This window comes from Falco naumanni, chromosome 4 (assembly GCF_017639655.2).
Source record: "Falco naumanni isolate bFalNau1 chromosome 4, bFalNau1.pat, whole genome shotgun sequence".
In the NCBI taxonomy this organism is placed as follows: Eukaryota; Metazoa; Chordata; class Aves; order Falconiformes; family Falconidae; genus Falco; species Falco naumanni.
In genome coordinates, this window is record NC_054057.1 from 19,088,502 (window position 1) to 19,094,501 (window position 6,000).

A 6,000-nucleotide genomic window follows, 5' to 3' on the forward strand; every position below is an offset into this window, starting at 1 on the left:
TATCTTCTATTACCTAAGGAGTTACACATAATTGATTTTCTTGTTAACAAATTTTAAAGAAATGTGAAAAAAAAAACATTTTGTGTTTACATTTGACTTCTCAAAGAGTTTCATCAACATTAGTGAGCTCATGCATACAGCTTTTTAACTCAAGGTGATTCTGCAATAACTGTAGCAGCCAATGCCATTCTGCCCGGACTTACAGATTACTTACAACTTCTGCTGTTGGAGGGTTTTGCTTTTGGGCGAGGTTTTTCTTGAGTTTGGTTTTTTTGTTGTTGTGGCGGGGTTTTTTTTATAAAAACTTGAGAGTTCAGTCTCTATTTCTCATTCACATGAACAGTTGTGCTTCAGACCCTGAAATTATTCAGAGAGACAAAACTTGGACTCTTCTAATTTTCTGAGCTGTAAGGAGAGGTCAGTGAGGCCTCTGTGTTGTTTACTTGTGCTAAGATGTTATAATGTTACAATGTTTCCCTTTTTTGCCTCTTCATGTATAAACTTCTGTTTGTTAAGAAGAAAATAAACCACAGAGTCAGAGTTTCCCTCAGCCCCAAGTTCTCAGGGGAGATCTGCAGAGGACAGAGCCTCAGTACAAAGCTAGAGCTCTGTGGAAGATCCCATCATTGGTTTATGAAACAGTAAATGTTTTGTTCGAGACTTTTTGCACAAACCGTAGCATCTTGCTTAAACGAGCATCTCTACGCTACTCTCTTGAGAAAATCTGTTTCTCGTGTTTCAAGTCCTGCACCAACAATTAAAAGGGTTTCATGACTTTAACCACTCCCGGCAGACTTTGAACTTCCCTGGGGAACCTCCCTGAGAAGCGACACCTAGCTGCCTAGTTATTACCACATCTTCTGTGGAGGTTTGATCCCACTAAAGGCAGAGGAAGGATGCCCAGAATGGCTCAAGAGGGTGCTCCACTGATACACGCGAGTGGACGGACCTGTGCTGTTGATGGAATTGCCTTGCGTGGTTCTCCATTTGAAAGCCAGGTTTGTCCAAACGAAAGCATAAAGGAGGTAGGAAAGGAGGACAGTGTAGGGGTCTTCCTATAGAACCAGGGCCTGCAGGATGGCTGCTTGGAGGAGACAGGTGAGCTCAGGGCAGCAGCATCTGCGGGACTGGGCAGCAGAGCATCTGAGTGATGCTGGACCAGTGGAGGACAACAAGCCCCTAAGGACCTGGAGATGAACAGTACTGAGCTACTTCAAACCAAAAATAAAGGACCCATTAAACCTAGCTTTGATCCCTGGAAAAAGCCTGACACAAAGAAGGATTGCAAGTTCTTGGAAGATACTTAGGTCTCCAAAAAACCCACCAGCATGGTTTTACCAGACTCACTCCTTTCTTTGATGGGGCAACTGGCTTGAGGGATAGGACAGAAACAGCTGATTACTGACAGAGGGTGTGGAAGAGAGTGTGCTTAAAGTGCTTGTGGGTGGCAGCGAGCCAGAGGGCCTGCAAGGATTTGGCTCGGTGAGATCAAAATTCAAAATAGTCTTCACAGGTCAAGGGGACATGCCAAAACCGACAAGATGAGTTTTGGTAAATACCTAAGGAAGAGAAATCCACGGCATCTGTTCAAACTGAGGAATAACCGAGCTGCAGGTGGGGCAGGAAAAGGTCAATAACATCAACAGGAATCAGCAGGTGACCCATGAGGCAGAGACCAAAGGCTGTTTCTAGCTGTTCCTGTGAATCCTAACAACACAATTAGGAAGATAGTTATGCAGTGACACAGTTACAGTCAAGAACATGATGCTTAAAGCCACCATACCAAAGTACTGATGAATTACTGCCAGATGTTGTACAAGCTGCAAACCCCAAACAGTTCCCCCAAAACAAAACTGACAGCCCTGGAGTGCTTACTGTTTTAAGCCTAGATCCTACTCCTTGCTTATGTCAAGTAATATACACTCCGATAAACAGTCAATTGGAACCACAGGCACCATGAAGTACTGTTGGATGGGAATAAAGCTTGCATAGCCTGGGGTGTGGAGTCTGCTGCCTAAATATGGGCTTAAATTACATGAGATGCCAGCATTCTTTTTACTCTATGGAACGTTACGGCTGAGGTCATGTCCACAGCTCCAAACCTTGTTCTAGACAAGTAGCATCTGCTTTGGAGAGGCTTTCCCAAAGTTTGAAGAGCCAGGAGGAGAATTAGCTGTCACCGTCTTACACAAGCTTGAGTGTTATGTCAGTAGCACGAGCTCCCTGTGCTCTGCGGGACCTTCATTCCTATTCACCTGGTGTATTTGTTCGTGTGACTCAGTATGGAAACAGCACAGCAGCTACTGGTTGGCTGTAATTTCTATGCAAACACTGTTTGAATATTGTGGGACTGCTGTTTTTCCTCCGATGGATTCTCAGACTTTGCTGTGGTTCGGGAGCGGCTCTCAGCACCTCCTACTTCAAAAGCAATCTCACTATGTATCTTGAAATCAGGTTTCCATCCTTCTCCCAAGTGTCCCGAAGCATACAGTTGATTAATTCTGATTTCATGCCGCAGACAACCATGTCACACACACCCACCCTTGGCAGCCGGTACAGGAGCCACATTCTTCCCACGTTAGTCATGGAGCATGCCTGCCTTTAACCTACACAGTGACAGGCAATTATGGGACACGGGGCACTCCTTCTGTGACTTAGGAGAAGTTCTTGTTTCCTGATGCTGCAAGGTGCCAGGCATCCCTGTCCTGCCACCTACCAAGTGACATCAGGGACTGCTGGTATCTCACCAGTGTGACTCCTGAGATAGGACAGAAGAAAGGCTGGATGCTCAGTGGGGAAGGTAAGCTCAGATAAATGGTTGGATGAATGTCTCACTTAAGCTGACTAAGGCCCCATCCCAAAGGTGCCGGTTGCTGAATCTGACTTTTCCTCATGCACACACACATGCAAGCTGTGGCAGTTAAACACCTCCAGGAAGACAAATGTTGCTCCTTCAGTATATACATACCGTACCACCATCCCAAACTGGACGTGAACTCACTCCATACTTAACATAGGGCTGACTGCAGTGACCTCCATGCCTTGGGCTTCAAGATGTCAGGGACATCTTTCAGATACGCTGAATCCCTTGGCCTGCCTGACGTCCAGCACTCCAAGGCAAAGCCATCAGGCTGCCCACAGCTCACCTCTCAGACTGCTACATTTGCCAGGTAGGAGTTACCCAAACCAAGCAAGCAGTTGCTATTAGGTACACCATCATCTTCATGCTGCACAGGGACGGGGAGACTGATTTTCAGCAAACCAAGGCATCACTTATGCTATTATTCCCCACCCCACCCCCCGCAGCTTTTGTCATTGCGTTCCACTGTTTGCAGGCATTACTCCTAATAGCATAGGATAGTAGAGTTTTAGAAAGGCAGGTTAAAAAAAGAACTTGGAATAGTTTCCCTTTATTTTAGAGAACTTGAATATAGTCATTATCTATCGTATCAATAGGGATTTGCAGGTTTCTAACGGCTGCTGGCCCAGTTCTGTGAAGTCTTTGGACCTGAGCCTGCCATTGCATGCTGTGCATGAGCATCTGCCATCTGCACTGCCCTCACCAAATCCAGCTTTCTCTAGCATGATTACAGCTAGCTGGTGAGCTGGGGATTGCCCAGCGTGAGGAAGGGTATCAGCACGTGGCCTTCACGGGGTGCGTTTGAGATAGGCACCATGTGCCCTGACGGTTGGCAGGGCCACTGGACTGCGTTCACATCAATCGATCTCGATACCATCTGGTTCTGAAAGGGCTAATTCTGCCAAAGACAAACACTCAAGGGCTCATGCTGTCTTTGCGGTAGATTGAAAAGAGACAGGGAAGGAGTTTTGCTCCGTCTGTATTCTTTTGTCCTCGCTGCTTTTAGATAAGGTGACGCAAATTAGCAGATTCCCTTCGGATTTAAGCTGATAATTGTTGAAGGCACAATGACAACTCTGTATCACAAGCACAAATCATGAAAGAAACATTGTTAGAGAAAAAATCCTTTGAAGGGAAGGCACTGTATTTTCACCTTCATTGAGTTCTGAATTTCATATGGTTTTGCTGGGCAGAGGTTCTGACAGGTGTGATGGGGGGGGCACTGCCCAGCAGAAACATCCCACCACCTTACCGCAAGGCTGTAAGCCGAAGTAAAGACTCAGAGTCAAGTTCTCTGAGGTGTTTGCAAGTCCCTCAGCAGTGGCAGAAGCATTCTTCCCCTTGGATTTCAGGAAGGGCTAGAGATTCCCAAATCAGGCTGAGCACGGTGCATGAAAAAACCCCACCCAACAACAAAAAAAGACAAAAATTGTCATTACTTTAAATCACATGGGAAAAAAAAACCCAACTGAAAAGTAAAAAAAACAACCAAACAACAATAAAAACTAGTACCTGGTTATATAAAGGTCAAATTAGGTCTCTTCCTATGCTCCAGGGAGTCCTTGGTGTATTCTGTAACTCACATTTTAAAATCAAAATGTTCAAAAAGATTGCATCAAGAAGTTTCCCTTTCCAGAATGGGAACATTCAATAAAAAGTCAACTATAATCTTGATTTTAAGTGTTAAATTAAGCTTTATAAAAAAATTCTTAGAAAAATTGAATATCAAAACAAAATTTCCTTGATTAGAAAAGGTGCTCTTGCCAGAAGTTTTGGACATTTGAGATGTCAAACGATTGTTCCAAGTTCACTGTTAAAAACAAAACAAACCCCAGACCTTTCAGGGTTTTTTGGAAAAAGGCTTGGAAAACCTGCAATTTTTGACCAATCTACATTGTTGAAGGAACCAGCCCTAAAGGGGTTCACCTCACTATGCTGAGTCATTTTGTAGGGTCAGATATTGAACGTTCACCTGTTTTAATCTTTGGATAAAGCACAGGGGCTGCCCACAGGTAAGATACCGAATGCTCTCCATGCTGTCTTCTAAGTTGCCTACAGCTTCGCTTAGCAGCTCCCAGACTCATGTGGTGCTGTCACAAGAGAGGGTCGTAGTCAGGCCCACTGAGAAGCATTTAAGACCCAGCAACAAATTCTCCAGGAGAAGCTATTTTCTTCATTTCCCACCTTCTGTGCCACCTACTTGCCTTTCTCTTGGCATCCAGCCGTGCACTTCAGAGCTGTTCAGGACTCAGAGCGAGCAGCAGCAGAGGGAGAGCTGGGCGAGGAAGAGCAGGATGGTGCCAGGGTTTCTCTCGGCACCCCAGCATCCTCCCAGCTTTATCTCCTCTCCACAGTTCTAGTCATAAAGCTCTGCCAGCCCACTGCTGTGGGATTTTTGTTCCCTCCGTCAACCATGCGCCCCTTGCCCATGCCTCTGAGATGTTAAAGCTGTGTTAAGATTCAAACTCAGTGCTGGGATTGCTGAGATAGAAGACAGGGGCTGTCATGCCGGGATGCAAGTGGAGAAAGTCTGTCACTCCTAACCATGCCCTAGTTATTATTATTAAGGCTAATTAGGTTAATTTTAATAATATCAAACAAAGTCTGGAAAAGTATTCAATTTCAGCAGAAAACTCCGAGCAATCTTTCCCCCTCCCAGGTATCCCCATGAGAGTGGTGCAGCCCTGGGGCAGGAGCCCAGAGAAGCTGAGAAATCGCCAGCCTTGGAGGTACTTAGAACTCAGCTGTACGTGGCCCTGAGCAGCTTTGACCAGGAAATCAGACTAGACGATCTCCCTTCCAACAGAAATTATTCTGCAGCTTTGTAGAAGATGGTCACCTTGGACTTGTTGCCTTGGTAAACAGGAGCTGGGAGAGAATTTGGTGAGCTGCAGAAGCTATGAGAGAGAGGAACAGAGGATGGACAGTATGGGACTGGTAGTTTCATATCCATTCTTGGCAGTTCTCTTGGGATAACCATCCCATTTTAAACTGATGAAGTAGTTTACAGCGTATGTTATTTTTGATACTTAAAGATGATACGTGATCTAAACCGGATCAAAAAGCCAAGCAAAAAATCCTCATCCTTCTGCTCTCAAATAATTAAGATTTTTTTTCTGATTCTGCAGCGATGGTGATAG